Source organism: Symphalangus syndactylus, chromosome 6 (assembly GCF_028878055.3).
Source record: "Symphalangus syndactylus isolate Jambi chromosome 6, NHGRI_mSymSyn1-v2.1_pri, whole genome shotgun sequence".
Taxonomy (NCBI): Eukaryota; Metazoa; Chordata; class Mammalia; order Primates; family Hylobatidae; genus Symphalangus; species Symphalangus syndactylus.
The window spans coordinates 11,854,755-11,877,127 of NC_072428.2; the positions used below are offsets into that span (position 1 = coordinate 11,854,755).

A 22,373-nucleotide genomic window follows, 5' to 3' on the forward strand; every position below is an offset into this window, starting at 1 on the left:
CCGGCCCAATGTCACGCTCCATGGAGGGAGTTGGCCATCACATGTGCGGTGCTTGGTCTGGGGGCTGTACACACAAAGCTGGCATTATTGGCACCTTTCCGGGATGCTGTACAGAGAAATACCCAGGAGTGACATGCCCCATAAGGACAGGTCGGACAAGCGGGCCTTTGTGTAGAAGCCAGCAGGCAAACCTCATAGGGGGCAAGCCCCAGGCCTCCAGGGCTCCAGACCCCTGTGCGGGCACCAGAACAGCCTCCTCCTCCAGCCAAGATGTGTGTTCTATTACTGGCCAGCGAATAAATAATCTGAAAGCCTCGCCAGGATCTGCCGTTTACCCTTTAAGGGAATGAACTTCTGTTCATTTGTAAAGGGGGAAAAAAAAGCCTTCCCAGATGAAAGTCTGGGCTGAGGGAAGAGTGAGCTAAGCGGACGGCATGGATGCCAGCAGGAAGCCCTGACAGCCAGCAGGCCGGGCCCAGGGGCCCTGGCACCCCCCTGGACAGTCAGTGCCTCCCACAGCAGCCCCGGTCCTGGGCTCCTCAAATCTTAGCTTGGGCCTCTCTACTTAGTTTGCTCATGCCCTTAAAGCAGCAAAAAATGTCAATCACACATACTCAATCTAGTAATTCATTTATAAAAATCGTGCATGACTATACTAACATGAACATTGTCAAACATGCACAAAAATACAAATTTAAAAAATAAAACCAAGATAAAATGATATTTTAAAATGCCTTAATTACTATGGATGATTTCTTTTTACCACCATTACCTTTACTAACAAAGCAAAAATATACAGTATAGCTAGGTTCATTAGTAATAATAGTGGATATAAATTCTTATTTCAAATTGTCTTCTCATTCATAGTATAAATCTGGGGGCCACCTTCTTGCGGGATCCAACGGGACTGTCACTGTTTTTCCTTCCTCTGTTGGCCATAGTGGCACCATTAGGAGTGAAGTGTCCACGCCACACCAAGCTTTTGATCATCCGACATTTGAGTTAGGTTCAGCATTTTTCACTTTCTTCTTTGTTCCTCCTTTGTCTGGCTTCTTTCTAAGTCATGTATCCATTTGATAAATCTATGAATCTGCATAACTGGTCTCAAATGAGTAGAAAATTTCTTCCAAACGCCAACAGCGAGAGTGAGGGCAGAGTGGCTGGCCTTTCTGTGTGGTCCAGCTCCCATTCTTCCCTCTAGTGACATTTCATATAAAGACCTAATATGGACATCAGCGTCAATCTATAAATACTAGTAATGCTGAATTCTTTTCTCTTTTTTGGATGAAATAGAAATAGAAATAAAAAAATTAATATTCCTTTCTCCTTAAAGAAGTCCCTTAAACACCTCCTGTGGTGCCTGCGTGCCCCTCACTCTGGAGACCCTTGTGTCTCCAGAGCTCCTCACTGTCCCTCTCCCTTCCAAGCCAATCCAGCTGCAAACAGAAACCAGCATTAGCTTAGGGAATTGTGAACCTGACCAAATCACTGCCCTTCACTTGCTCCCCATGGCTCATCATAGGTCTTAGGGAAAAGTAAAACTTCTTACCAGCCCTGGCCCCTGCCACTCCTTCGGCATCACTCATGGCCCCCCATATGATACATGGCAGGTTCCCTCTCTCATCCTTCAGGTCCCAGCTCCAAGGTCACCCTTCAGAGAAGCTTGGATCGGCCCCTCATCTAAAGAATATTACTCTCCCCCCAACGACTGTCTCAGGGCTTCCATTATAACTTTTAAGGTGCCGATCACATGTTGTCACTGTGTAAATCTGCTCACGGACTCTGACTACTGTCTCCCCAACTAGGCAATGTGCTTGGAGTTCATCAGAGAGGACCCATGTCTGCTGTTTTCATTGTTACATGCCCAGAGACCAGCATGGTCCCGGGATATTGTAGGTGCTCAATAAATGCATGAATAATGAGATGAATGAATCAGGTCTGAGGGGATCTACAAATGTGTCCTTGGACTGGGCTTGTCACAGCTAGAAGCTGCTAGCTATGGGGAAACTCCCATCTCCCTGACCTCAGCCCTCCCCAGCCTCCCTCCTCACACTAGGCAGCTGGAAGCCCAGCTCCAAGGAACTCAGAGAAAGCCTGAAGTAGTTTTGCAAGAGTGGAAGAGGCTATTGAGAAAGAGGTGTCCACTTTCTGCCTGGAGGGCTGAGAACGTGGAGTGTCAGGAGGGCCAGGGTCATTCATAAGGACATCCAGCAAGTCAGGACATGAGCACTGCCCAGAACGCAGGTGAAGGGCAGAGTCAGGGACACCCTTGGCTAAGTGGACTGAGGAATCTTGAGACATGAGTGGTTGTTGTGATTGGTGGATTCTGCCCCTGGGCTGGGCCTCTGAGAGGGCAGGGGCTGAGGCCCAACTTCTCCCCTTTGGCTACCAAACCTTGTGCAAGACCTCTCCATAGCCTGGCCAGGGAGGCACAGAGGCAGCTCAAAGTGTTTTCCCAGGCAAGAGGCCTAGTAAATGTTGGATCAGGGATTCACACCTGGGTCTCTCTCCAAAAGGGGACGCCCTTGCTCTCCTCCTCCCACATTCCCCTGAAAGCTTCTCCCTTGAGGCCCTTTTGGTTCAGGCCCAGCAGCTGTGAGGCCCTTTGCAGAGCTGATCACCCCGTGATTATCTCCAAAGCCGAGGAGCAGGTGTCTGCAGGCGTGGCTCAGCTCCTGCCTCTGAAAGAAAAGGAAATCCGACCCTCTGGGAAACCTTGGAGAGAAAGCAGAAAAAATATCTCCTTTCAAGAGAAGAACCCAAAGGGACCCTTGTTTTACCAGATTCCTTGACAGCCTCTCTGGAGTGAAGCTCTTTTGAATATATTTTTAAAGAAAAACGAAGCTCGGGAGAATGGCTGGAGGCGGCAGTGGTGCGCAGCATCTCACAGTCTTTGCCTGTTTGAGTCTCAGGTACTGATTCTTTATCATGAAGGGACTGGCCTCGACAATCCCAAGTGGATGGTGCAGGGGTCTCGCATTCTGGATGCTTAGGTTCAGAAGATGGGTTGGAAGACTTCCTGGAGGAGGTGGGGACTTGCGTTGAGGTTTGAAGACTCTGCAGCAGCTAAAGTGGGAGAGCATTTCAGGCCAGAGGAAGAGGGTGGCAGAGACACAGAGGTGGGGAGGCCTGGCCAGGTCCCAGGAGAGGGAGGCAGAGTGGAGGGGAGGGAGGAGGGAAAGGAGGACTATCAGGAGGGAAGCTGGAGGAGGGACAGGAGGAGCCTCAGATAGGGCATCAGGATGTCTAGGTTCCAGTCCCAGCTCTGCCACTGACTTGCGGCGTGATGTGGAGCGAGGGATCTGTGCCTTCCCGGGCCTCAGTTTTCCCATCAGAAAAACTGGTGGGAGGCCAGGTGCTGTGGCTCATGCTTGTAATCCCAGGATTTTGGGAGGCTGAGGCAGGCGGATCATCTGAGGTCAGGAGTTTGAGACCAGCTTAGCCAACATGGTGAAACCCCGTCCTACTAAAAATATAAAAATTAGCCAGGAGTGGCGGTGGGCACCTGTAATCCCAGTACTCAGGAGGCTGAGGCAGGAGAATCACTTGAACCCGGGAGGCGGAGGTTGTAGTGAGCCGAGATCGCACCACTACCACACTCCAGCCTGGGTGACAGAATGAGACTCCGTCTCAAAAAAAAAAAAAAGAAAAAAAGAGGTTGGGAGTGAGAGATGCCTAGGCTTCCCTTGGGCCTAAAGCTCTGCCAGCCCCTGCCCTCCCGCACCAGGTATCCCCACTTCTCTTCTGGGTCCAGTGGAGGCTGCAGGTGCCAGGCGGCTTCCCAGCCTTCCCCCAGCAGCCTGCTGTGGGGACCTGCTAATCCCCCTTAAACTCACTTCTTCCTGGCTGCTGTCACCAAGGGTGCCTTGTGAGGGCTTTCTCACTTAGGAAGAGAGATATCTGTGACTTAGCCAGGGGAGGGGGAAGGTCCGGCCTCTGTCGCCCCCTTACCCACCAGCGCCAGCGGCCCTCAGGCCATCTGTTCTTCAGGCTGGGGCCCAACAGAGAGGCCATTCAGTACTGGGCGGTCTGTGTCTGCCCCCCTTCCCCAGCCCAGGCCTGAGCAGATGACCCACCTGCCACCGTCCGTGGAGTTTCCGGAGCCTTGGGGCCCAGCCGGAAGCTGGGGCGGTGGGGTCCACCCCCCTCTTACAGAAGTTGTCAGCACCAGACTTCAAGTCCTGGCCCTGCCTCACAGAGCCTGTGTCCTGGGTTGCCCTCTCCACCTCCCACTGGCCATCCAGCCCCAGCCCAGGCCATTCAGAGAGGTACCACGAAGGCTGCACCCGCAGATGCCACCCAGGTCAGTCCCCTGATTTCACACAGGAGGCATCAGCCACCTGCCAGTGGTGGCAGCTCCTCGAAGGAACCCAAATATCTGGCTTCTGGTGAGTTGTCACTGTGATGAGCATCAGATCACTTCAGCAGGGGAGAGGGGAGGGGTTACAAATGCAGATCTCTCAGCGAACCCCATGGATTTGGACCCAGGAGGTCTGGAGAGGAGTCTGTGAATCTGCATTTGTAATAAACTTTGCAGCTGAGTCCCTGAAGTTCTCCTGGGCACTGCCATCCGGCTGTCTCTGTTCATTTCTAGCCTGAATGACAATTAACGGTCAGTGACATAGGTGGAGCAATAGTAACTATACCCATTTAATAGCTGAGGAAATCAAGGCCCCAAAATGCACACAGTTTCATAAAGTAAATTGGATGCTGTAAATTCATAGCAGAGCTGGGCACGGTGCCCAATACTTCAGGCTCCTTAGTTAATGGCTTTTGGACACCAGTCCCCAGGGGAGATCGGGGATGGCCCTTAAACATGCCCCTCCATTCCACCCCTGCACAGCTACAATATTTAAAGGCCCTAAGTCCTGAAAATACTATGGTGTCTCCCCTCATCCCCAGTGAATTCTAAACAAAAATAACACTAAACTGTAACTGTTTAGTGGAACAGTTACAGTTAACATGGAAATCCCATGATGACAACAGTACTTTAATGAATTTTTGTAAATAAAATTGTTTAAAAACATTTTTCCTTATTTTACGGGTGGCCCTGCTTCTGTGGTGCCCAGTGCAATATCCTGGCTTCCTAGGAGATAGCTCCTTGTCTGCAATGCCCATTCCAGTGTGGAGTCTGGGTGAGGGGCAGGTTGGTCCCTCCCACCCCTAGACATTGCCCCCTCTCCACCTCCTTTAATCCCACCTGGTTTCCTCCCCCTGGAACTGGAATGCACTCACCAGGAGAGCCTGGCATTTCAAAGACGTGCCCTGGCAAGGCAGGCTCTTATTGATGGGGATTTTAAATGTATGCCTCCTGTCTCCTTGACGATCTGGCTTCCCTTCCTGTGGGAGCTTCTTCCAGGGAAAGCCCAGGCTCCCTCCCCTCTAGGGAAGGGGCCCCTCTCTAACCCTCCTTAGAGAGGACAGAGACTAGAGGGAAGGGCAGGCCACCCACGGGTGCAGGCCAGAAGCCCGTCTCCCTGCTTAGGCCCCCCCATTTTAGATCACGCTGGAGAATAGAGAAGCCAGGAGGGGCTGCAGGGCCAAGAGAGCCCTGCTGTGTGTCCCTGAATAAGCCATTGAACCTCTCTGAACTTTACTAAGATATAACAGGACCTATATTCTAATCCTACCTTATAGGATTATTCCAAGAAGGAAAGACAATGGTGCACATGCGCATAAGGCATTAGCACAGCGCTGGGCTCCCGGCGAGCATTCCACACACTGTACTTACTGTTCCCATGAGCTAGGCTGGCATCATAAGAAAGAGCACTGGAGGCCGGGCGCGGTGCCTCACACCTGTAATCCCAGCACTTTGGGAGGCTGACGCGGGCATATCACGAGGTCAGGAGTTTGAGACCAGCCTGGCCAACATGGTGAAACCCCGTCTCTACTAAAAATACAAAAATTAGCCGGGTGTGGTAGTGGGCGCCTGTAATCCCAGCTACTCGAGAGGCTGAGGCAGGAGAATCACTTGAACCCAGGAGGCAGAGGTTGCAGTGAGCTGAGATCACACCACTGCACTCCAGCCTGGGCAGCAGAGCAAGACTCCGTCTAAAAAAAAGGAAAGAAAGAAAGAGAGAGAGAAAGAAAGCACTGGAGCAGGAGTCAAGGCACCTGCTTTCTAATGTGGGCTCTGAATTTGGGCTCTGCCACTAATAACTTTGAGCAGTTCCCGAAGCCCTTCAGGCCTCAGTTTCTTCATCTGTAAAATGAGAGCATAGGGCAAGATGAGGTCTCTAGTCTCTTCCAGAGCTGACTTTCCGTCACTCCATCACTTCCCATAGCTCTCATTCCCCCATTCATCCTTCCCAGCTCGGTTAAACACCGCAATCTCTAGAAACCTTTCCCAGAGACTTTAGAAGCTATGAGTCTCTCAGCACCTGCCTGGCACCACATTTCTCCCATGGGTCCTGTGGTGGGAAGAATGTGTCCCGTGGTGATTCCCAAGTTGACTGTGCGGACCACCTTAACTTCTGATTCCCAGCCCCAGGGAAAATCAGGAGATTAACAATCAGTTCCTTTGGGCTGATAATATTTCTTCCATTTTACAGATGGAGATACTGAGGTCCTGATATTAAAAAAAAAAAAAAAAAAAACCCATATGACATGCTCAGGGAGCCTGGGAGTCCCAGAGCCTCAGTCCGATTTTCTGCAGTGACTCAGGGCTTAGACAATCATTACAGCAGCGATTACTCCTTAAATCGGTTATTTTTCACTGTTGAAGCTGCTGTGTGGGCCTTTTTTTTTTTCTTTTCAGTTTGGATTCACCAGGCTGGGGGAGGGAGAGATTGAATGTGAGGCAAAGCAGAAGGAAGAGAAAGAAAAAGGGGAGGCGGGAAAGCTGGGCAGCAGAGAAAGGCCCAGGAGTCTTTGGGATTTCTCACCATGGGGTGGGGAAAGGGGAGGCTGCCCTGGACCCCTGGGGAGGCAGGAGAGAGGGAAGTAGGAGTCGGGGCAGGGAGACTACAGCAGGTGGCGGGGCGTAGTTCCGAGGTTAGCTGAAGCCATGGGCAGTTCTAATCAGCTTCGTAGACTCCTGGGATCAGTGCCTGGGCTGAGGGTGCTGTGTGTGAGTTTGGGGGTGGGAGCGTTGAGCCACCTCCACTCTCACAGTCTACCCCCCAGCATCTCCCCTCCACCTTTTCTCTTCCCACACTGTTCAGACACCTGCCGTGTGCTTGGCACTGTGCTAGGCACAAAGGCATAGCGGGAAACAAGATACAGCCCTGCCCTCGAGTAGCTCACAGCCAGCCCTGGGCACCTGGAACCCAGCTGTCAAATTCACTACAGGGCTTGGAGGGAGCTACTGGGCTCAGCTTGTGGGGGTCTACGGGGACCTAGGGCTATGGCCCAACTTCGGTATGAGGCTTGGGGGATGGGGGAATGGGGGAGGGTGGGTAAGGAAAAGTTGCCAGAGGAAACTTTGTTTGTTTTTTGTTTTTTGAGACGGAGTCTCGCTCTGTCACGCAGACTGGAGTGCAATGGCAAGATCTTGGCTCACTGCAACCTCCGCCTCCCAGGTTCAAGTGATTCTCTCACCTCAGCCTCCCCAGTAGTTGCGACTACAGACATGTGCCACCATGCCTGGCTAATTTTTGTATTTTTAGTAGAGATGGGGTTTCACCATGTTGGCCAGGCTGGTCCAACTCCTGACCTCAAGTGATCCACCTGCCTTGGCCTCCCAAAGTGCTGGGATTACAGGCATGAGCCACCGCGCCTGGCCTGGAAACATTTAAGCTGAGATAAGAGAAGCATGGTGAAGAGCTGGCAGATGAAGACTGGGGTGTGATGGGTAAGAAAGGTCAAGCCAAAGGAACAACAGGGACAAAGACAAGGTCCTAACCCAGGACAGAGCCCGGCACAAGAGGGGAACTGGGAGTAGCAACTGCTCAGATGTCTGTCACTTGCACTAGATTATGAGCTTCTCTGATTCATAACTGGGGTTGCATTCATCACTCGTTTTGTGGATGTATCTATGTCTGTATGCATGCATTCATTCCTTCATTTGTTTTAGCTGGAATAATTTAAAGCTCATTATGAATCTTGCAGGATGAAGTTGTAGATCTATGATGGCCTGTACCCTTGGGCTGCCATGTCCTGCTGCACAGGCTGTGCACTGCACCACTCCATCTGCCATAGATGTAGCACCCTGCAGCCTTGCTCTACATTGTCATTGATAAGCAGTAATTATTCTCTCCCTCTCTGCATATATAATCCCCATTTTCTGTTGTGTACACTGAAAGAAGGGAGGAGTCCTGCTCAAGTTCTCATGGCCTGGGGGAGACCCGCAGGAACTCTCCCTATCTCAGTATCCCCACTGACACCTCCTTTCTCAGTAGGCCTAGATAGTTGATCTGAGAGCTGCCGGGTCAGATGCCCTTCCTCACTCCAGGAACATGGAGCTGCCAGGCAGAGTGGGCTTCTGTTTACTGCCTTGGGCTGAAAACAATTATCAGCAATTGGCAAAACACAGGGAAGTTGCAGCTCAACCTGTTAGACTGACAAATGCATGCTATGCCCTTCTCTTACTGTAAGGATATAAAACAATCACATATTTATACTCAGGAACCAGAACACTTGGGTCCTCCTGCCTCCTCCCTCTGCTCAGCCCCACCCCGAACAGAGGGGCTCCCAGAATGCCCTGGGGCCTGTGGCAATGGGGGAAGAGAATGGAAGGGGAAAAGGACAGCTGCCCTGGGACCTTTATGGTGGAGGGCAGAAACATTATTAAGTACCTGCTGCATGCTGGCCCTTAACTGTTTTTCATCTAATTATCAAAATAGTCCTGTGAAAGGGAGTCAGAAACCTAGGGGACAGCAGGAGCATGGTTTGAATCCAGGCTGTGTCTTTTATCAGCTGGAGACTTGGGAGAGTTACTTATCTATAAAATGGAGATAATAACAGTAACTACCTCCACAGGGCCGGTGTGCAGAGTTCATGAAGCCGCCAACTGCAGGTGCTTGGCACAGTGCCCAGCATATAGTAAGTGTTCAGTAAACACTAGCATAATGTGATTCGGGATTGCTGTGAGCCCTGTTGTACGCTGGAGAAACAGACGCCCAGGGAGGCTGCAGAGAGCATGCGGAGTTTTGAAGACAAGGTCTGAAGACTGTCACTAAGCACTAAATCCACCGGAGGGTTCAAACCTTCACTTTAAATTCACCCAGTGCTGTGTGCCCAGCCTTGCACTGACGGGTGAGATGGAGTAGCTGAGTGAAGAAGATGTGTTAGACTCCTTGAAGCCATCCCAGAGCAGGTGGCCTGATGGGGACAGACAGATGACAGTAGTTCCCATGAAGCAGTGTGGCAGGTGCTGTCACCAGCTGCTCCCAGAGCTGGAAGAGGTAGCCTCCATGGCTTCCTAGGATGTGTGGGGGGTGTGAGTGGGGGTCGGGGAGGGCTGGGAAGGACTTCTCAGAGATGCCTGGTAGAGGGCCCAGCGTTTGCAAAGGCCAGGAGGGTTGAAGTACCAGAGCATCTGGAGAAACTGAGGCAAAAACGGATCCATGGTGGTTATAAAGACCCCTTGTGGCATCCAAGGGAAAAAAATGTGGGCTTCGAAGCTGACAAATTTGGGGATTCAAAACCCTGGTACATGAAGCCAGCCCTTCCTCGGCTTCAGTTCTCCATTTAAAAAATGGACTACCTCACAGAGGTTGCCCACAGAAGTCTCCCAAAAAGTTGGTCATTTCTCTCTCTCCCCCATCCCAGGGTGAGAGTGGGGAAAGGATGGGCGGTGGTGAGTGGGGGAGGGGAGGCCTTGGGTCAGCCTTGGGGTCCTCTGGGACTGCAGATCTGCCTCCGGGGCCAATTCTCCTGGGTGGGCGGAGGTCTGCACCCTGCCATACCGCTGTTAACCCGCCCCTTGACCGCTGGCCGGTGCATGGGAGGAGGAGAGCACCAGGTGCAGGGCTGATGACTCTCCAGCAACTGTTCCCTCCATCCGCCGCCGGCTCAGAGCCCCAGATCGCAGCCTCCCTGCTGGCCGAGCCCCCAGCGCCCGCGGCGCGCCCCAGCCCTCTGCTCCTCCTCGGAGCAATTACATAACGATGCCTCCGGTGGGTGGCGGAGAGGCCGCCTTTGTTATTGCGATCCGCCTCGGCAGCGGCCCCGCTGTATTAATAAACCGATCACTCAAAACGCTAGCCTGGGCTTTATGTATGTAGATTTGGGTTGGGGCGCCTCCGAGGGAATTATCCACGCGGCCCGCCCCTCCCCCAGGAGAGAGGGAGGTGGAATCCCTTCCCTTCCCTCCCCTCCCCTCTGGTCTTTCACCCTGCCCTTCAGCTCAGAGTCCCTCCCCCACCCACCTTGCTCAGCAGCCCGGTCCCAGGAGGGCAAACAAGAATATTCCAGAATCAAAAATTGTGGGTTCCAGGCCCACCTTCACTTCCCTGATGGGTGGTAGCTGGCAAATGGAAACTCATTAGCCTTACCTGTAAAATGAGCCGAATAATAGCAAAGTGCCCATTTAAATCAGATAATCTAGGAATCTGCTTTGCAAATTCTAAAGAAATGGTTCTCAATCTTTGGCTTGTATCAGAATCACGTGGGGGGGATGTTGGACCACAGATTGTTGCCCCTGCGACTTCCTTTCCCAGAGTTTCAGTTGTTTGAGGTGGAACTGAGAATTTGTGTTTCTAACATTTTCCTGCCCCCAAGTAGGCTTTGAGACTCACACACTCTAAAGAGATTTATAAACTAGAATCTATTTGGCAGATGTTCCTGTCGGTCTGCGGGTGACTTACCGTCCCCAAACTGTATGGCTTCACTGGGGTGGGGGTGGGCCAGGAGTGGCAGGCCTTACAAGGGATCAGCAATGGCTGCCCTGGCCAGTGGCAGCACCAGAACCACCTGAGCTCTGGGCCAGACTGCCAGGGTTCCAATCCCGCCTCCCTGCTTTCTAGGGTGTGATCTTGAGTAAGTTATGTAACTCAGTGGGCCACCGTTTTGCCATCTATAAAATGGGACTAGGAATGGTACCAACTTTGTGAGATTTGTTAGGATTAATTACATGTAAGGATCTAGACCAGCATCTGGTACATAGTACAGGCTCAGAATGCTATTTTTTGAAATAATGATAAAGGCCCTGGGGTTTTGTCAATGGGCAGGAGGCAAGTGAAGTGGTGGCCATTGGCCTAGCCGGCTGCCCAGGGTCCAAGACTATGATCCCACAACCCAGAGTGGCTGCTCTGGGCACTCACTGTGAAGAGGTCCTGGGGGTCGCCCAAGATGAGGGTCCAAAATCTGCTACTCACTTCCCTGCATAGCAATTCTTTTCTTGGCCAGGGCTCAGCACTCAGAAAATCTGGACCCAGCCTGAGGTTCTAACGTCAGCTATGCCGACAAGGGGTAGTCCATACTCCCTCTGCCCTGAGTTTTGGAAGCCGTCCCTTCAGTACCAGCACAGAGCAACCATGTCCCAGGCCTGGGATACATGGTCCACAGACATTTCCCCGACTCTCCCAGCTGATGGAGGGTGGATTTCTTGCAGATAGCCACATGCACACAGCTCACCGCCATTTCCACATGTCCATTCATTCATTGAGTCAATGAACATTCATTGAGCACTGACTGTGAGCTCCAGACTCACATGTACTATCTCACTTAACCCCCCCAAGTACCCTATGCATCATCATGATTTTCTTCTTTCCATTTGACAGATGAATACGCTGAGGCTCAGAGACACTGAGTTACTTGCCTAAGGCCACAGAACTGGTTAGAAGAGGACTAGGACTTTGAACCTAAATCCAGGATGGGTTAGTGGCTAAATCCCACTCTCATACTGCCTCCTTGAGCCCTCCCCCACAGGAAGCAGGAAAGGGCTGGCCATGGTCTTCTGGTCCCCTAGCCGTCATACTCTTTCTTTGGGGAGATCTGAGCCTCACTGCTTCCACCCCCATCCTGATCAGTTCTCTCTCCCACAGATAAGAAACTGCTTGACATTTCCTGGTCCTGGTGCAGCAACAGAGGTGGTGGGGATGAGTCACTGGAGGAAAGCAGCTGGCAGTTGAGTGGGGTGGGGGAAGGAGGGCTGGTCAGTGCTCACCCTGGAGGGGTGGGGGCAGGAAGCACTGGGGGGGCCTGCCTGGGAGTTCCTGAGCTCCCAGCTGCTCCTTCCCGTCCCCAAAGCTATGTGTAACAGAGTTCTCCTCACCAGGCAGGTTCACAGAGAACGAAGCTCTGGAGGAAATGAGAGGAAACCAGGAAGGGGAACCAGAAGCAGTTGTGAAAGCCCAGCTCTTTGCCTCAGTCCTTGTGTTGTGGGATGGAGGCTCCTTCTCCCTGGGTTTCATGCCAGCTTCAATGAACCCTGGCTAGACAACTCTCACCCCAGAGCTCCCCTTTCCAGTTGAGAATGCACCAGCACTCCTGAGGCCCTCTCCCTCCGCTCCTCCCAGGCTGCCTCATAATAACACCAGTAGCACTAATTGATAACTGTCGATGTGCCTGCCCCATGTTAAGGGCTTCACGTGCAGCCTCTCTGCTAAACCTCCAATAACTCCCACCAGGTAGGCCCTGTTATTATCACCATTTTACAGATGAGCAAACTGAGGCCTAGAGAAGTGAAATCACTGGCCCATGGTCCCATAACCAGGACTTGAACCCAGATCTGTCAGGTCCAAAATCCCTGGGCTCAACCACAACAGGTCTCTGACAACATCACGTTCCTCCACACGTGCCCATCAGTGCTGAAACCTCTTTCCCCTGGCCCCAAGCCCAAAGACTAGGCCCAACCCCCGCTCCGCAGGCCTCTCTCCTGCAGTCCCAGGTGATAACAGTAGTCTCACTCCAAGCATCTTTGAAATCCAGTTACATCCCCATTCTTCCTCGTCCATAGTGGTTTCTGGCTGCAGAAACCAGTGCCACGGCAATCCCTGTGCCCACCCCACCTTCCTGCAGGGGCACAAACACAGACACACAGGCACACTCTTAAGTGCTCACTCACACCTGGCCACCAAGGAGGTGTTGCTGCCGCTGCTTGTGGAGGGCGACCAGGGCAGATGGAGCCCCTGCTGCTCCCAGGTTCCTGGGGGAGCCTGGAGGGAGTGACCCTCCCACCCCCGCAACAGCCACTGGCTGCTTCCTGGCTCCATCCCCACCCCCCTGGGGCCTTGAGAGGAACACTTCATCAAGGTAAGAATCACAGTAATAATGTTAATGATAGGAATCAGCATTTCCAGTTTGCAAACCTTTTTCATCGAATCACCTCACTTGACTCTCACAAGTTCTGTGAGGCAGATATTTTTACATCCGTGCAGGAGAGGGTCGCATAGCTACTTAGGAGCAGAGCCAAGGTCCTAGCCGACTTATCTCACCCTCACCAGGAATAATGAGGACTCCTCATTGTCACCGCACACCAAGCATCTATTCTTGCCTGGCATTAGGGGCACACTTAATGAATGTCAGCGTTACTCCTCACAGCAGCCCAGCGAGGTGAATTTTTTTTTATGCCCAGTGTAAAGATCAGGTAATTCAGAAGAGTTGAGGGCAGAATGGCTGCCTAAGGGATGTTTCTAAACTGGACACATCACTTTAGAAAAGTATATAGGGGCTGGGCGCGGTGGCTCACGCCTGTAATCCCAGCACTTTGGGAGGCCGAGGCGGGCGGATCATGAGGTCAGGAGATGGAGACCATCCTGACTAACGTGGTGAAACCCCGTCTCTACTAAAAATGCAAAAAATTAGCCAGGCGTGGTCATGGGCGCCTGTAGTCCCAGCTACTCGGGAGGCTGAGGCAGGAGAATGGCGTGAACCCGGGAGGCGGAGCTTGCAGTGAGCCGAGATCACGCCACCGCACTCCAGCCTGGGCGACAGAGCGAGACTCCATCTCAAAATAAATACGTAAATAAATAAATGAAAAGTATATAGGGAGGAAGACAGTAAGAGCCTCTAATGGGTGCTTTCTGGAGAGCGGATGCAGGGGGTTATGGATAGAGCCAGCTGCTTCTCCCCTGGTCCCCCTCCAAGCACTTTGCCTGTTATCTTGAGCGGTTACGGTTGCTGCTGTTGACTATCTGTGCAGTCATCTACAAGGGGGCTGTGAACTCTCCAAGGACAGGGACACTGTCCTGTTCACCCCTGGGGCCCCAGTACGTAGCACCTTGCCTGGCATACGGGTCAGGCACTGTCAGGATGGCCTCGTTCACAAAGGATGGTGGGACAGCCTTGGCCCAACCTGAGCTCCCAGCCTCCCCAGCTTCCCCGTTGATAAGCTTGGGAGACTGAGAGAATACAGACACCCAGAGGGCAAAGGTTATCCACTCCAAATACCACTCAGGGTGGGAATTCTTCCTCTGCTGTCCTCATCAACCCTTCCCTGGATTCTGCTTGCATGCTGCTGGTGACAGGGCACTCATTCGTGACAACTAAGGCAGCCTCTTCCATGTTGGAAAACTTGGAGTGATTGTGACAAAGGCCCCCCACTGATGTATGGTCAGGCTGGCTGGGATTACAGCACAGACCCTGCTGCTAGTCTTTAGGGTTACACCAAGCAGAGCACTGGCAGGTGTCCCCAAGTCTGGGAGGACATCGCACATGAATGACGCTGGGGGCCCTCCCTTCAGCAACCCAGAGCCCTGAGGGCCGGAAAGGCAAAAGAGGGAGTGACAAATGAATTCATCAGCCCAGCTTGGCCCAGCTCTGCAAAGGCAGTGAGGTGAGACTGAGTTGTTGCAGACATTACTGTAGAGCCTTGAGTCAGATGGCTCCACCCAACACACCTTAAAAATAATCCTCATCTAGAGTCACACACTTTGACTGATTGATTCATTCATTATTGGCTATCACTGTCTAGGTGTTTGGCTGGGGGCAGTGTCAGTGGCACTGGGGCATCAGAGTTTATCTATCTTAGTAATCAGGACGGTTTATATTCACTGAGCACTTACTATGAACAAAGGACTGTTCTGTTTACTTCCTTGCCAAGGGCACAGACTCTCCTGCCCAATCCCAGCTCTGGTGAGGACAGTGGGAGCCTGCACGGCACAGAGTCCATGCTCAGTAAACATGAGCAGCTCCTATTAACTCTAAATCTCTACAGCAACCATAGCCGGTTCTTACTGTTGGTGGCTCTAGGTGACTTACTTTGTCCAAGGCCACACAGGCACTAAAAGGCAGAGCCAGGATTTGAACCTAGGTGATCTGGTTCCAGAGCCTGCTCTATTAACCGTTAAGGAACTGGTGCAGACAGAACCGAGACCCGGAGTCAGAATGCCCACCTAGCTAGATGCCTGGGGCAGCCACTCACCTCTTTCTGTCTTATTTACTTGTGAAATGGAGCATGTCATCAGCCTTGCCTTCCTTTTCCCGCAGCCCCCCACCCCGGTTCCTGGCCCACTGTGACCATCAGACCAGATGAAAGAGATCCAGGCATTTTTCTAAGGAGAGCACAGGGTGGTGGGGGTTGGGGTGAAAGAGAGCACATTATTTTCCCACCCTAAGGGGTTGAGGGATCCCAGAATTTGGGGATGGGGCCTCGTCTGTAGGAGCCTGGTTCTTTTAGGCTGACAGGCCACCAGAGAGCCTCCATGACCCCCAACCCTCATCCTCACCCCAGCCCCCCCATAGGATGTGTAGAGACAAAAGGTTTGACAACTGTAGCCCCAGCAAGCGTCCTAGAGCCCCAGATAAGATCCTAGTCTCCTGACAGCGCAATTGACAGCAGCATTTCTGAGGCTGGATTTTAGGGTGGAGTATGAAGAAGGTGGCCGTAGTGACGGTGGGGACATGTTATTTGGCCAAGTCACACCAAGCAGGGAGAGAGAAGGGTGGGCCTAGGCTGGAAGCCTGAAGGCTGAGTGAACTCAAACTTTAACGACCATGGCCTGTAAAATGGGACTAAGCACAGCGCCCTTATGGGTTGCTGTGAAAATCAAATGAGTTAATACTTGTAACTCCTTTAGCATATGGTGCCTGGCATCAGAGAGTGCGCAGCAAACGGTGACTATTGTCGTGACTGTGTTATTACACACTTGGGTATCACCGCCAGCCAAAGCAGTCCGTTCCATTTCAGACATCGGCCTGGGCCCGGGAGGCACCGCAAGGCTATTTAAGATGGTGTGGTTTGCACATCTACGTTGATCGTCCCAAGAAAGGGGCACCGTCTGCAGAACTTGCCAGGAAAGTCATCCTGGGCGGCGCGGGCCACGCCGGGGTCTCCCCGCGCGGCTTGCTCCCCTGGCGCCTTCTCTCGGGCGCGCGTGCGCCTCCTGCAGGCGGCCCCCGGGAGAGCCTCGCCGGGGAGCCGGGAGCCCGGTTTCCCCGCCAACCCCCATCCCGCCCGCCCCGGCGGCCACCCTGGGGGCGAGGCAGCCCGGCGCGTGGGAGGGGACGGCGCGCCATTGGCTTGTGCGCGGAACCGAGAGGAGGGACCAGCGCGGGCCGCCAGACTCGGTAAGCCCCGGCCGCGCAGGGCGCCGCGCGCAGTCCAGCCGTTCCGGCCCTGCCCTGTCCTGCCCTGCCCTGCCCTGCCCTGCCCTGCACTGCCCGGCCCCGCACGGGCGGCGCGATGTGAGGCGCCCGAGCCCGGAGTCTCCGCCTGGCATCAGCTCCACGCAGCCCGGCGCCGGCACGCGCGAGGCCCGTAAGTTCTGCTCCCCGCTGCCGCTTCCGAGCCGCGGACTTTCCCCTCCCGCCGCCCGCCGCCTGCGCAGCGCAACCCAGCGGGGCTCCTGCGGCCGACGGGACCGCAAGGGGGGCGGCCGGGACCCCGCGCGCGCTAGCCGGGCGCCCCGGGACATCTCGGCACCCGCTGAGCCCGCTGGGACCCCGGGGGGTCGCCTCCCCAGCTCCCCAAGGCGCCGTCCCGCAGCACCTTCTGTCTCCCCTGCGCGCTCTCCCCTCGCCGCCCCTCCCTCTGACTCGGTTTCCCCTCTCCCCCGGCTCCGCGGTCGCCCTCCTCCTGGACTGCTTATTTCGTCCTCGGCCACTGCCTCTCGGGCTCGAGCTTTCTGCTTCGGAGCAGGAGAGAAACGGAGCGAAAGCAGTTTCTGTCTGCCTGGGGTCTGACTCGGTCCCCCGCGCTCGGTTCTCTGTCCCCTCCCCCTCCCGCCATTGTTCCCGGCCGGAGGAGTGCACGGCGCAAACTTGCGAGTTCCCCCAGTCTTTGCCCCCGCAGGGCCGCGGACGGAGGTGGTGGCGGAGTTCCCGCTGTCCACAAGTCTGGCCCGACCTTCTGGGGCGGGGGCCTGGGGGCAGGGGCCCTGGGCCGGAGGACCCGGGGCCGCCTAACGGCTCGGAGCTCCCCGCCGAGGACACCGGCGCTCAGGCCCGGGTCTCAGAAAGTGGGTGGGTGTCTGGAGCGGGGACATCAGGGACAGATTGCAGGGGGAGGGGCAAGGCTGAGAGAGTCCCCCGTCCCCAGGCTGGAAAGGGGCGGGCAGAAACCCAGGCCGCGCCTTAGCCCAGTTAGGGGGTGGGTAGGGGACGCACAGGTGGAGACGCCCCCCACTCTCCCCGAAGTCGCGCGATCTGCAGGAAGGGGGCAGTGTGGGGCCACTGGCCGGGCGCTGGGTGGGCTAGGGCCCTTGCCGTGGTCAGAACACTCGCACCTACCCGGAGGAGGCTGTGTGGAGGAAGGGCCAGAACGCCGCGCCCACCCCGGCGCGCCCCGCGGGGCGGGGCGGGGCGCTCGCCTTGGGTCCCCTTGCTCTACCCTCCTTCGCCCTGACCCAGTCTCGGGCTTCCGCCTCTTCCTGGAGCCCGGGGGGAGAGATGGAGGCTGGGGCAAGAGCAGCGCGGAGGCCAGGAACCCCGAACCTCCTCCAAAGCCCAGAGCAGCTGGCCAAGGCCACCTCACCGCCCCACTACCCCGCACTTCCTGGTTGGTTTCTTTCAAACAAACTTCTTGACGGGGCGGGCCTGCGGGGAGAAGTCACCGGGGTTGCCCACCCCAACTATGTGGTCCCTTGGACCTCCACCCCTGACGGCCGGTGGAGAGGGGACCAGGACCTGGGGCCCGCAGATCCCAGGGACGCGGGGGTCGTTTTGTTGCAGAGCCAGGAGGGGGCACTGTCCGCCCCTTAGCCTCAGTCCCAGACTTCGAGAAAGGAGAGAAAAGATTTTTCTTGTTGGGTTGTCAGGAAATAAGATTATTCTCCAGGCTTCTGTTGTCCCATCTGTAAAATGGGTCGTCTTGTTCCTGAGGCCCCCTCTGTCCCCACCATCCCAGGAGGCCCCTGCCCTGGCTGCTGCTTTCCCAGTCACATGTGGTCAACTTCCTCCGTGCTTCCAAATTTGGAGTGGAGGGCTAAGGCCGAAAGCCCCTTCACCTATGTCCAGCTGTCATGACCTGCCGGCTCTAGGACTGCGACCTATTTTCTGCACAGCTCTGCCTCCAGGACCCTTGTGGCTTCTCCAGCTCACACCCAGCCTCCCAAGTTCTTTTGATAGCCTCACCTCTGTGGGAAGCAGGGCCTGCCCCTCTTGGGGAATGGGGGAGGAGGGGCTGGAGTTAACAGGAATGCCCCATGGTCACACAGTTTGGGGCTGTTCTTTACTTTTGCTTATTGAACAAAATGTTTGTGAGCATTACAGCAAAAATGGCTTATGGAGCAAAGTGCCAGGGGCAGTTTCAGGCACTGGGGAGACAGCTGTGGACAAAATAAAAATTTTTGTCCTCATGGAGCTGATGCTTAAAAGCAGGGGGCAGGGGGAGGCAATTAGCTAATAAAAACAATACGCAAATTATATAGTGTACTGAGAGGTGAAGGGGAAAAGTTGTGTTGGGGGTATTGAGGCCAGGGACCGGGTTATCATTTTAAATAGGGTGTCAGGGAGGCCTCCCTGAGGAGGTAACTTTTGAGCTACAGCCTTGAGGGAGATGAGGGAGTGAGCTGTGTAGACAGAGCACAGCCCATGCAAAGGCCCCGAGGCTGGAATGTGCCTGCCCTGCAGCTAGCGGGAAGTGAGGGGCTGAGGAAGAGTGAGTGACTGAGAAGGGATGAATTCCTCCCATTTCTCAGGTGAGGGAAGTGAGGCTCAGAGACAGTATATCAGTCACCCCAGGACACACAGGCCAGGAGAGGCAGCTGCAGGGCGGGGTGCCTGATGTTCCGACTCCTGGTCCACGATACCTCCCCAGCACCCTGTGTCTCACTGTTTATCCTGCTACACCGGTTGGACCCCTCCCAGGGCCAGCGCAGCATCGTCCTCCTGCCCCAAAGTGACCCTTGCTCTCTCTCATCCCACTTCCTTCCTATGACCACTCCCTTCTGAGCACCCAACTCTGACCTGGCACATGATCCCTAGAAGGGGACCTGCTCTGAGGCAGATTTGGTCAAGGGGGCAACTGAGGCAAGGAAGTAGAGTCTTCTAGTCTAAAAATAATGAGCAGCATTATTATTGAACATTAACTACAGAACAGGCGCTGTTCTGGATGTTTTTTTGTGCGTCTTCTCACTGGTGAGAGGGTGGTGTCATTATTACACCCCATTTAACAGATGAGGAAACTGAGGCCCAGGGAGGCAAAGTCACTGGCCCAAAGGCATACACCTCATAAGTGGTAGAGCCAGGATGAAGCACAAGCCTTTTAAGTCGTGAGCTAGTCCTTTAACCACTAAGCCAGCACCCCATGACTGGGGAGACAGTCCTGAACTATGGTTGTGGCTCATCTTATCCTGCAAAAAGGGCAGGGACCCTTCCACCTGCCTCCCCCAACTCACCCAGAAGACAAATCACCACTTGCTTTTGAAGAAACGGGCTCAAAATGTGGAGCATCCCTTTGAAGAAGCTCCTCTCCTTTCCTCTCCCTTCTTCTCCCACCCTCTTCTCCTCCCCTCTAAGTTCCTGAACAGCCACGGGGTGGGGGAGGAGCATGGGGAGAGTGGGGGGCAGGGAGGAAAGGGAGGTGCCTGCTGCATTCTCACCAGACCCCTAGCCCCATAGGATCTGGAAGTCAGGCTGTCCTGATGACAACACCAGCTGCCCTTGAGGGCCCTGACATGGTCACTGGGCCAAGGGGCAGGCTGGCCTGTTCTCTGAGTGGAAAAGGACAGGAATTTTTCATGTTCTGCCCATGTGAATGACCGTCGAGACAGGGAGAACCTCCCAGTGACTTCCGAGCGGTGATGGAGGCCATCAGAGGGCCTGATCCCCTTGCCCACAGCAGCAGCTTCAGACCCCCGGGGGAGGCGTCCAGGAATGCCTCCTTCTTGCCACCTGCTCTGCCCTGACCTCTCGCCCTCTTCAGCACAGTAGGGAATGTTCATATTCGTCCCTAAAGCTTTGGAAATGTTTCTGTTGAAAGGTTGGGCTTTCCTCTGCCTTTCTGGAAATTGGGCCCCTTCAAAAAGAAAGAGTAGGAAGACAGGACCTGTGTGCCAGTCCAGGCCGAGGGGTGGCGGGACTTGGCGGTGGGGCAGCTTGAGCTGGGGCCCAGCAGGGACCTGGAGTGTGGCTGCTGTGAGGCAGGGCTGGCAGGGGCCCTAGAGACCACATTCTCATTTTCTTAGACAAAGAAACTGAGCCCCAAAGACAGGGCCTGGCTTACCAGTGATGGCAGAATCTGCCTGTGACCTCAGCTGTCCTGTCTCTGAGCCCAGTGACTCAGGACGCACTGCCACCTTCCAGCTCCAGGACAAACCTTCCACTACCAGATCCCAGGGCACATGTTCCTGAAGGTTCTTGGAAACAGGGCATGGAAACTTTCTCAACTGCAGAGCTGTGTCATGGAGACGGGGGTTGCCACCACACGGGACTCAAATCCTGCGCCCGCCTCTCCCGGCCAGTTCCGCTCTGTCCTCACTCTTTGCAGCAGCCCGGACACTGAGCCCAGTGGTGATGCTGAGATGATGAGGAAGACGGATGCTGCAGCTCCGCCCTCCACTGGCTCAGGATCTGCTTGAGAGACAAGACTGACTAAGGCAGCCCCAGCCTTTGGAATAACGATGCTCTCGAGGGATGGCCTGATAGCAGGCCAGCTGGAGCCAGCCGAGGCCCATCCACCGGGTAGCCTCGCCTCGGCTTCCTCCTTAGCTGTGGGCCTCTGATGAAACCTGCACCCCAGAGGCCGCTGTGAGGATGTCAGTAGTGCAGCCGCTTTCATAAAGCCTCTTTTGTGTCCCATGACTTCTAGATTAGCTCTCTAGCCCCCGACAGCCTTGTGACTCAGGGACCACTGCCCCATTTACGGTGGAAGGAAGGGAGGCTCCTTCAAAGAGGAGTTTGTCTGCCCAAAGGCACAAGGCTAGTAGTGCAGAGCCAAGATCTGAGCACGAGGCTTAGTCCCTAAGCCTCTCTAGTACAGCCATTGACAAGTGGCTTCACTGCCTGAGGGCCCAGGTGATAGATTCTGGGCTAGGGGATTTCCTAGACCCCATCCTGCCCAAGGGGCCGACGGCAGCCCTGGGAGGGACCGCAGCTGGAGCAGATGACGCAAGCTCTGGACCTTCTATTCCGTCCCGCCCTCCAGGGAGCAGAGATTCTTTCTCCTGCCTCCCCTTCTCTCTGGCCAGGGGCCTGAGGCTCTGGCTCTCACTGCCAGCACCCCGCCCCCAACTCTGTGTTGCACTGTCCCAGACCCCATTTCCAGCTATTTTGTACCAAAGCGATAACAGAACAATGGGGCTCCCTGCATCCCTCCCCAAGTCCTGCTGTAGTCGCAGGGCCTTAACCCAAGGGAGGCTGGACCCCAGAGAGGAGTCCAGATGCTGGCGACCGCCAGGGACTTTCCAGGGGAGTTGCCATGGGGAAGATGGATTAGAGCTCAGTTCGCGTCCACCAAACACCCCCCACCCCCACCACCGCACACATTGCACACACACACCAGCTCCTCTCAGGATGTCTAGTTAAAGAACAGTTACCTTGGCTTGAATTCCAGCTCTGCCACTTACCTCAAGGGACACCCGAATAAGTCACATGAGCCTTTGTTTTCTCATGTGTAAGATGGGGGTGATAATATGGCCATTCTCATAGGGTTGTGGTGGGGATTGCAGGGGATCCATGGTCTTGAAGTACTTGCCCCGTTCCTCCCAGCCCCGGGGTAGGTGGCCCTGGGGACAGTCTTCCTTCTGAGGGGTGGAGGAACAGGTGTGCTGCCTGCCCCATCACAGAAGCTCTTGTTGGGAAAGCCAGTGGCTTCTTGGCTGAGGTGTGCAGCAGCAGCGACTCCCCCCTTGACTCACAGGGAGGCTTGGCCACTGATGGATGTTCTGGGCCCCTTCCTCTTCCCTCCCTCATCTGCCCCACTCCCCTGGCCAGTCAGGTTTCCTAAGCCAGCCCTCACGGGGCATAGTCTTCATGCTGAGGACAGCTCGGCAGTCCATCTGTTTCTATGGAAACCAGGCTTCCTGGGAAAGAGACAGGGGGTTGGGGAAGTCCTCCAGGATCTGCATGGGAATGACGCCTCAGTCCCATCTGATCTGGCCAGGGCAGAG

General features: G+C 54.7%; 1 protein-coding gene across 8 annotated transcripts in view; it reads left to right on the forward strand.

Annotated features, from left to right (window-relative positions):
* The window catches only part of TP53I11 (tumor protein p53 inducible protein 11), a 69,623-nt gene that overhangs the window by 2,839 nt on the left and 44,411 nt on the right, over window positions 1-22,373 (forward strand). Inside the window, exon 1 of one of the 8 annotated variants that reach the window (XM_063641835.1) lies at window positions 11,741-11,759. The exons of 3 other annotated variants lie outside the window; for them this stretch is intronic. The gene's annotated coding sequence lies outside the window, so the exon portion shown is untranslated. Of the gene's footprint in view, window positions 1-11,740; window positions 11,760-16,229; window positions 16,583-22,373 lie in introns of those variants that run through there. 4 more of the 8 variants (XM_063641837.1, XM_063641833.1, XM_063641834.1 and 1 more) reach the window with 4 other exon arrangements.